Here is an 8,998-nt window from a genome sequence, read left to right on the forward strand (position 1 = left end):
GGTCTTCATTTTGATCTGTACTGGTGGTTCTCCCATTTATTTCTATTAAAGATAGGCCCAAATACACGGAGCTAGACATCAGCCCTCCCATGTAGGGGAGAGGCCTGTTGGAGAAAGAGATCTAGACAGTAGCAATGAAATTCACTGTGATTCTCAATAATAATAAATATTTTCTTTATTTACACACACACATATAGATCATATACGTATACACACATACATTATAGGTATATGATCAGATAGCTTAATTCAAAAGATAAAAGACAATATGGGGGAAAGACCTGAAGCCACTGAAAACAAAAAAAATCGAATGCATAATAAACTTTGAAAAAAAAAATCTTGTATCCTCCAAGAGATTCAAGAAGGTATTGTATTTATAAAATAAAAGTAAAATGCATAGTTATTGAACAAGAAACATTTATTGAAAAAAAACTGAATTTAACACAAAGACTTTTGGATAAATTTTCTAGAACATAGAGCTGAAGGATGAAGAGATTGAATAACAGAAGAAAATGTTGAGACGTGAAAAACATGGCCTGAAAGGCCAAGATATATCTTCCAAGAGTTTTGTGGAAACAAGAATAGAACAGTCTGAAGAAAAAGGCAATTATTAAAATATATATATATTTTTAATGTATATATTTATTCCAAGAAAGGACTCAAGTTGTCAGATTGAAAGTTTTCACCGAATTTTTTTGAGAGGTTTTTTGTTTTTTGTTTTAAATTTTAAAGATGTGGGGTACATTTCAGGATTAGATACATAAGTGTTCATCATACATGTGAAGTTTGGGCCTCCCTTTGGTCCCCACTTTGCCTGGTTAGAGATCAAGTTCCCTTATTGATGGTGTGTCTTCCCCACAGCCCCCATCCCATCAGTATCCCGTTACTGCCAATCCCTTTCTTATAGTATTATGGCAATTGTTCAGGGTCCGCTTATGAGTGAGAACATGAACTTTGCACTGAATGCTAAGCAGGGCACATAAGTAACATTTAAGGTTTAATGAGATGTATCAAAATTGTCCTTGGGACAAAAGCAGTTACTTATAAAGTGATAAGAATCAAACTGGCATCAGACTTTTCATAGTAGCATTGGATTGCAGAAGATAATTCAGCATTGCATTCAATGTTCTGAAGAAAAATAATTTATACCTAGAATTCCATATCCTGCTGGTAGTCAAATATGAGGCCAAGGACTCAGAAAATTTATATCAATACTAGTCAGAAGACAAGAAGTATAGGAACAAGAGAAACTAACAGGAAACCTAGAGGAAAACAAATTCCAGTTTGAGAAAAGAATAAGTTAAAATGAGAATAAGTCAAAGTATTAATTAGATCCCCATGAGGAATTGATACAGGAAGAAGCTAGGAAAGGAGAATTTCCAGAAAGCCAACAAACACATTCTTCAGGGTGAGCCATTAGAATAATGAATTTTTAAAAAATGTCCTTAGAATTTGTCATTTAGGAATTTGGTGGTTGTTTATATCTCGGTAACTTGAACAAACATGCATCATTAGTGAAACAAGAGTATAGACTGAAAATATATGTTATATCTTAATCCACAAATTTGTCCACCGATCTCTATGATTCCTAACATCGGAAAAAAATAAGTTAAAGCGAATTTTGCTTATTACTAAGGAACATGGTTGCTCTCTGAAATAATTTAATCATCTTACCTCAGAATAAATAATATCTCTGATTTCTTGTTCATGATTCCTTGATTCCAAGTCCTGATTCCTTGACATTTTAATTTCAGATGCCTTGAAACTGTGCTCCTTGCATATAGCAAACACATTTAGAAAATATTCCATTTCTAATATAAAGATATTTGGTTTCAACTTTCTAGTGGCTAAATTTAGCATCTTTTCTGTATACATAAGCAAATTGGAGACACAGAAAGGCCAGCAGAGAGCCAGAGGACTCATTAAAACTTTGAGATTATTAATATTTCAAGTTCTAATTTGTGGTTGCAATATCTATAGCAAATATTTCCAAAAGCGGTTTTTATGAGTAAGCGTCTTGTGATATCTATTAGCTGCAAACACAGTGAATACTCTTTTTTTTGGGGGGGGGGCTTGGTTCACTTAATTTTTTTGTATGAAAACCTTATGTTGTTGGCACCGCTGGAGTCTGGGTCCTCTGCATGGTGACTCTGGTGTGGGTCTTGACGAGATTGTCGGTGAATTCCTGAGAAGGAAACTTGGTGAATACCGTCTCTTTCCAGAGGTCAGGGGTCAAGTAACTATAAGTCTTTGAGATGGCATCAAAGGTGGCCTTGGCGAAGTTACCCAGGGTGGCAATGCAGCTCCTGGCTGAAGTGTAGCAGTCATCGATGCCAGCCATCATGAACAGTTGCTTAGGCACGGGGGCCGAGACGATGCCAGTGCCCCTGGGGGCAGGGATAAGGCACACCAGGACAGAGCCGCAGCGGCCAGTCACCTTGCAAGGGACAGTGTGTGGCTTGCCAATCTTGTTCCCCCAGTAGCCTCTCCGCACAGGGACGATGGACAGCTTGGCCAGGATGATGGCCCCCCGAATGGCAGTGGCTACTTCTTTGGAGCACTTAACACCTAGACTGACGTGGCCTTTGTAGTCCCCGATGGCAACAAACGCCTTGACCCTAGTCCGCTGGCCAGTGCGGGTCTGCTTTTGCACAGGCATGATCTTCCAAACCTCATCCTTCAAAGAGGCGCCAAGGAAAAAGTCGATGATCTCAGACTCCTTGATAGGCAAGGAGAAGAGAGAGATCTCCAGTGACTTGACCTTCATGTCCTTGACCAAGCGGCCCAGTTTGGTGACGGGCACCCTTGTCCTCGGCCTCGCCTCCGCAAGCTCCGCGGCCTCGCCCCCGACCCCGACCCGGCCTTGGAGGCCGCTGCCAAAACCTCTGTGAAAGCCACCGCGACTTCCCATTCCAAGGGGCCCCTGGGGCCTCGGGTCCTCCCGCTGCACCGGCGGCATTCGCCATTCGGTGTCCTTTTTGGAGAAAAAGCCACAGTGAATACTTTCAAAGAGAGAAAGAAGTACTTGCAGCATTTGGCCTTGAGAAAGAACAACACTACAACTTGAACACATGTACACATACATGTGCACGCTTGTGGGTACATTCATAGGCATACAAAACTCCAATGCTATATTGTATCTCATCTTGCTCTTCCTAATAACAGTAGAACTTGCCAATCAGATTTTTAAAAATCATTAACCTAATGTTGCTTCTTTCTTTTCAGAAACAAATCGGGTGGCACATTTTCCTAATGACTTTCCTTTTGATTTACTAAGCTACACGTGTTGTTTGAGAAAAGTATAGTTTTTAAATAATGCTTTTTAACTCCACACAATTGAAGCTCATTTGGAAATCTTTTATGGCTGAAATGGAAATGATGATTCAAGTAGGAGATATGGAAGATAAATAAAAAGTTAAGCAGAGTATGAGATTGAGTAATCCTCCAAATTGTAAGACTTTGCTGTATCCTGCAGTCCCCATATAGCAATTTATATGAAGAAAGCTAATTCCATGATTTCAGTTCTCCTCTGATACTGGCTATTGACTGTCTTGTGTGAAGAGTTCATAAAGCAGAACCGTTAAAAAAGCTTCCTTTCTCTACCCTCACCCTTCAATTCCTTGTTGTCCTTAACCAGAACAGCTACTTCATATTAAACACATAGACACAGAGAGAAATCAAAAACAGTTCAACACGAGAGCTCCTCGATCTATCCCTATCGGGTCAGATTTTAACTTCATTAAATTGCTGTCATATGGCGGCTGCTGCCATGCATCAGGCTTGGAGAGCTTCACTCATCAGGTATTCTCTAAGATTGTTAACAGGAACAGCAACTCTCATTAGGGGTTCCCCAAAAGCGGCTAATTAAGGGACAAAGGTTGCTCAGATTGTGACAATTACACCTGTAAGATCCCTGTAGAAACACCCAAATCTCTAACAAACCTGTGTTTGGTTGCTTAGGACAAGAAATAAAGAGCTTGTCCATTTAAAGGAAAAAAAAAAAAAAGAGAGAGAGAGAGAGAGAGGCAGAAACTGTCAACCATTTGAAAAGCTTTACGAAAATGATCATCCAATTAGTGGCTATGATCAAATCAGGCATGAACTCTCTCTAGATGGCTCCATAATTTTCCTTCTTGCATGGTGTAATTTCATATAGCTCAAATGAACTCGTGAGAGGTAATTCAGTTCCAAACAGTTTTCTCATCACTGCTAATTATACTAATACATTGAAATGCCTCCTACAAAATGCATGAGCCCTTTAAGCCACCTCATTAATGTGATATAATTTTTGCCAGAATATATATCAAACCTATTATCACCACAGGTTTCTTTAGCATTTTTTAAAAATGTCTATCAAAAACTTAAAAAGTGTATTTCATTGGGATGGTGGTCTTATAATTAACTGTTTCTTTGAACTACTGTTGTCTATTGTACAATTTTTCAACAGTGCTAACAATCTACAGTCTGATATGCCCCAGACCCACCAGTTTCTTTTTCCTCACTGACTATTTGATTCCTTAAATCTTTTCCCCATTGTAGCTGATTCTTTAAATGGCAAATGGTGCATGCAATAATGTGCAAAAATGAGTTATACAAACTGAAAGCAGGGGTGTAAAAAGAAGCATCATCTGAAACTAAAATAAAGACAGATTTTATGGTATTTATGTCAGTTAATTTAACTGCTGGTAGGGGCTTTTGTTGAAACATGAGTTAGTTCCAGTGTTTAACCTTGCAGTATTAATTTATGCTTTATGGCCTGAGTACTTTATCATTCCCTCCTTGGGAAGACAGTTATCTCATTAGCCAGAATTTAATGAAATGCAAGGATACACTTCTTAATTTCAAAGATTACTATAACACAAATCAGGTGTAAATCTCAGACTGACTGCCTCTTCCCTTGCCTGTTTAAAAGGGGGGGGGGGAGAATTTCATTTTGCAATCATATCACAGAAATTCATCTGGTAGAATACATTTCATCACAGCCATTCTAAAGGCATCTCTCATCTGTAAAAGTTGGTTTAACTTTGCATCCAGCAATATTGATGGCCCTTTAGCTACTATAAAGTTTCCAGGGTTGACAATTCATTACTCATTATCACAATTAAAAAATAAAATGTTGATAGAATTACCAGTTCCCTAGACTTATTCAAGCATGGTCATGAACTCTTAACCACATTTTGACTAAACTCAATTTCATGGCGAGGACCATTGCATTTTGTTACAACTGTCTTTTTCAAATTAGCAGATATTTTCATGGAGAAGGTAAATATGCCCTGAAATTTAGAATGATTAAGTAAACAAGCACATACAAGTTTAAAATAAAAAGGATATTATCTGCCTTATGGAAACAGAATTATTTAGGTTATAAAACTGTCTAGAATGACCTTTGATTACTAAGGGTTCTAAGACATTGGAACATTGAAATGCTCTACTAAATGGTTCTGATTCTCTACTTTTGTGTTTTGTTCATACAGTCTCCTTTGCTGAAATGTCTTTTGTTAACTATTATATCATTTGTAGCAAATTTTGGACTTGTCACACCATTTGAATCATCTATGGTGAGTATATTGTGTTCAAATTTATTTGAGAACATTGCATAGTATTTAGGTTCTTTTGGGAAGAATATATGATTGCATGTTGGGTATTAATATGTGTTTATGGTGATTATTAATTTGAATGTATCTTTCCTAAACAATGAGAGAATAAGAAGTTTATATATTTTTATCTATATAAACAATATAAAGTAAGGAGATCTGGTGAATGAATGACTTCTTCTGGTTTACTATGTTAATTAAGGAAAAACTACTTCCCAGAAAATTACATTAATTTAAAATCATATATTTAGCTAGCTATATCTTTCATGAGAGTATGTATATGTGCATTCTGTATGGAAATGTGTGTGTGTATGTATGCATGTATGTTTGGATCTCAGCTCAAGATACAAGATTTATTATCCACGGATAATAGGCTTTATTTCAAAAAATTGGCCAGTAAACTCATAAGTAGAGATGCATGACATTTGGGTAACTAATTACAGGGATTATTTTCTAGTATTTTAATATATTTCCTAGTCCTAAAAATTTGAAAATAATAAAACATGATGTAAGATGTTATAACTGACACTTTCTTAACCCAGAATCAGACTCTTTGGAGAGGTAGCATGGAACCTTGGTTACAGTGTGGGATTTAGATTTAGTCATAGGCACATCCAAATCATTGCTTGCTGGCTACGTAATATTAGAAAAATCACATAAGTTCTCATCTGTAAAATGAGATAGTTAAAACTTTTTTTATATTTTTAAAGTAAACTTTGTTTTTTTAGGACAATTTAGTTTCACAGGAAAATTGAGAATTAGTACAGAGTTTCTATACACCTGAACTAGTTTCCTTTCTTATTAATGTCTCACTTTAGCACAGCACATTTGTTACAATTAGTAAGCAATGTTGTTCATTACTATCAACTAAAGTCCATACTTTATTCAGATTTCTTTAGTTTTTGCCTAATGCCTTTTTCCGTCCCAGGATCCCTTTCTAGGCACCATATTACATTTAGTTGTCATGTCTTCTTAAGCTCCTCTTGGCTATGACAGTTTCTCAGACTTTCATTGTTTTTGATGATCTTGACAGTTTTGAGATGTACCGGTCTGTAGGATGCTCCCCTATTGAAATTTGCCTGATGTTTTTCTCATGATTATGGAGTTTGGATAGGAAGACCACGGAGTAAGGTAAGGTGTAATTTTCATAATAGAATATCAAGAGCACATGCCATTAACATTGCTTATTACCATGGATGTTAACCTTGATCACCTGGTTGTTGTATCATAACATTTTGACAGAATGAAGTCAGGCAGTATATGTGAGAGAATACCCAGCACAGTGCCTGGAGTGCAAGAGGGGTTCAATTATCCTTGATTTCCACTTCTCTTTCTCATCCAACTCAATACTTGTATTAAACTTCTATGAACTTTTTGTTCAATTAATATATTTTGACTTTGCTACAAGAAAGTGTATTATAATGAAAATGTCAGGAAAAGTTAGGTATTCATTTAAAGAAGAGTGCCTCCTGAAATACTAAATAGACTATGTTAGAAAAGACTTACTTAAAAGGCAGTCAGTCCAAAGGCACTGATCCTGGACATTATAACAATACTCCAATATAATGTGATTTGGCATCTACTTTGAAAATAAATGTTATTTTATCACCTCACACCTGTTGGGATGGCACTTAAAAAAGTATTGGCAAACATGAGGATAAATTGGAACGCTTCTGCACTGTTGGTAGGAATGTAGAATAGCGCAGCCACTGTGGAAAACAGTATGGAAGTTTCTAAAAAAATTAAAAATAGAAATTTAATTTACATTTTCATTAATTTCATGTTTAATTTAATTTCATATCATCAAGCAATCCCACTTCTAGATATTTACCCAACAGGACTGAAATCAGGATCTCGAAGATATATTTACACTCCTATTTTTGTTGCAGCATTATTCACAATAGCCAAGAAATGGAAGCACCCTAAATGTTTATCCACAGAGGAATGCATAAAGAAAATGTGGCATATCTGCAAAATAGAATATTATTCAGTCTTAAAAAAGGAGAAAATTCTATCATTTGAGACAACATAGATGAACCTTAAGGACATTATGCTAAATGAAATAATCCAGGCATAGAAGGACAAATACAGCATGATAATACCTTATATGTGGTATCTAAAATAGTCAAACTCAGAGAAGCAAAGAACAAAATGGTGGATGATGAGGGCTGGAAGAAGGGAAGAATAAAGAATTATTCTATGAGTATAAGGTTTCAGCTATACAAGATGAATAGCTCTAGATATTGAAAACATTACCTATAGTTAGCAGTACATTCAAGTTTTGTGCATTTTCAAATATGTGAAGAGGATAGATCTCATGTTGTGTTGTTACCATAAAACACACAAACACAAGGAAATTTCTGGAGGTGATGGATATATTTAATATTATGACTGTCGTGTCATCAATATACAACATACAAGGGAAGAAACCCCACCCAAAACTCGAATTTTTTGGAGAGCAGACCCCATGTAGTACAAACTTTCCCCACTAGGTAAGCGTTCAGCATCAGTGCACCAGCTAGCATTGTGAGAGGCTGTGTTTGTCTTCAGTAAATTTTTGTTTGGAGATTCTTTCAATATGTTTGCCCATTTCATGATGATTAATTTACAAGTGCACCTACCCACATCATGCTGAGTGTTCAGCAGTTTTTGATAAAAAAACAGCATGATTCTCATACCCACCCTCCCTATTCACCTTATCTTGCTTCAAGCAACATTTTTTTTGTTTCCCTGGATGAAAAAAACAAGTTCTCAAAGGGAAATGTTTTGTCAGTGTGGAAGAGATGAAACAAAAAATTGGCAGTAGCATTAAAAGGCATGCAAATTGACCAGTTCAAAAACTGTTTTGATTAGTGGAAAAATTGTCTTGATAAGTGTATTGCATCAAACAGAGAGTACATTGAAGGTGACTGAAGTTTAAACATGTATGCATAAATATATAATTTTTTATAAAAAAATTCTGGGGTTTTTGTTTGGTGCACTCTCATATATCCAATCTCATCAAAATATATACATTAAGTATGTTCAACATTTGGTATACCAATTATATCTCAATAAAGTCTTTTAAAAAGAAAGTAAATGTCATCCATTAGCTAAATTATGAACAGTGATCTCTTCCTTTAAGTAAACTGGATGGCCACCAGTTTAACAGATGTCAGGAGCTATAACCTATTGGACAAAAACACCAAAGTATTTTACTTCTTTTCTTAGTTCAATACATTTCTGCTTGGCCTGAGGAAAAGTAATGTGTCTTTGTTTTGATCTAAGCCCTATCATTTATTTATTCACATATATTTGAGTAGCTACCCTAAGCTGATCTTTGCCTTTTGTTGAGCATGTCTTCTGATGCAGAGACCAGTACACTTTACCTTCCTTTTATAACCATCATGCGTGCTCATACTTGT

The 8,998-nt window shown here is 36.1% G+C and overlaps 1 pseudogene across 1 annotated transcript; it reads right to left on the bottom strand.

Moving 5' to 3' along the window:
• Positions 1–2,085: 2,085 nt before the first annotated feature.
• On the bottom strand, positions 2,086–2,966 carry LOC103257006 (annotated as a pseudogene). Its single transcript, XR_504103.2, has one exon. The product of XR_504103.2 is annotated as a 40S ribosomal protein S2 pseudogene (transcript).
• Between the last annotated feature and the right edge of the window lie 6,032 nt (positions 2,967–8,998).

The sequence above is a fragment of the Carlito syrichta genome, unplaced genomic scaffold (assembly GCF_000164805.1).
Source record: "Carlito syrichta isolate Samal-C Ts95f unplaced genomic scaffold, Tarsius_syrichta-2.0.1 Scaffold300951, whole genome shotgun sequence".
In the NCBI taxonomy this organism is placed as follows: Eukaryota; Metazoa; Chordata; class Mammalia; order Primates; family Tarsiidae; genus Carlito; species Carlito syrichta.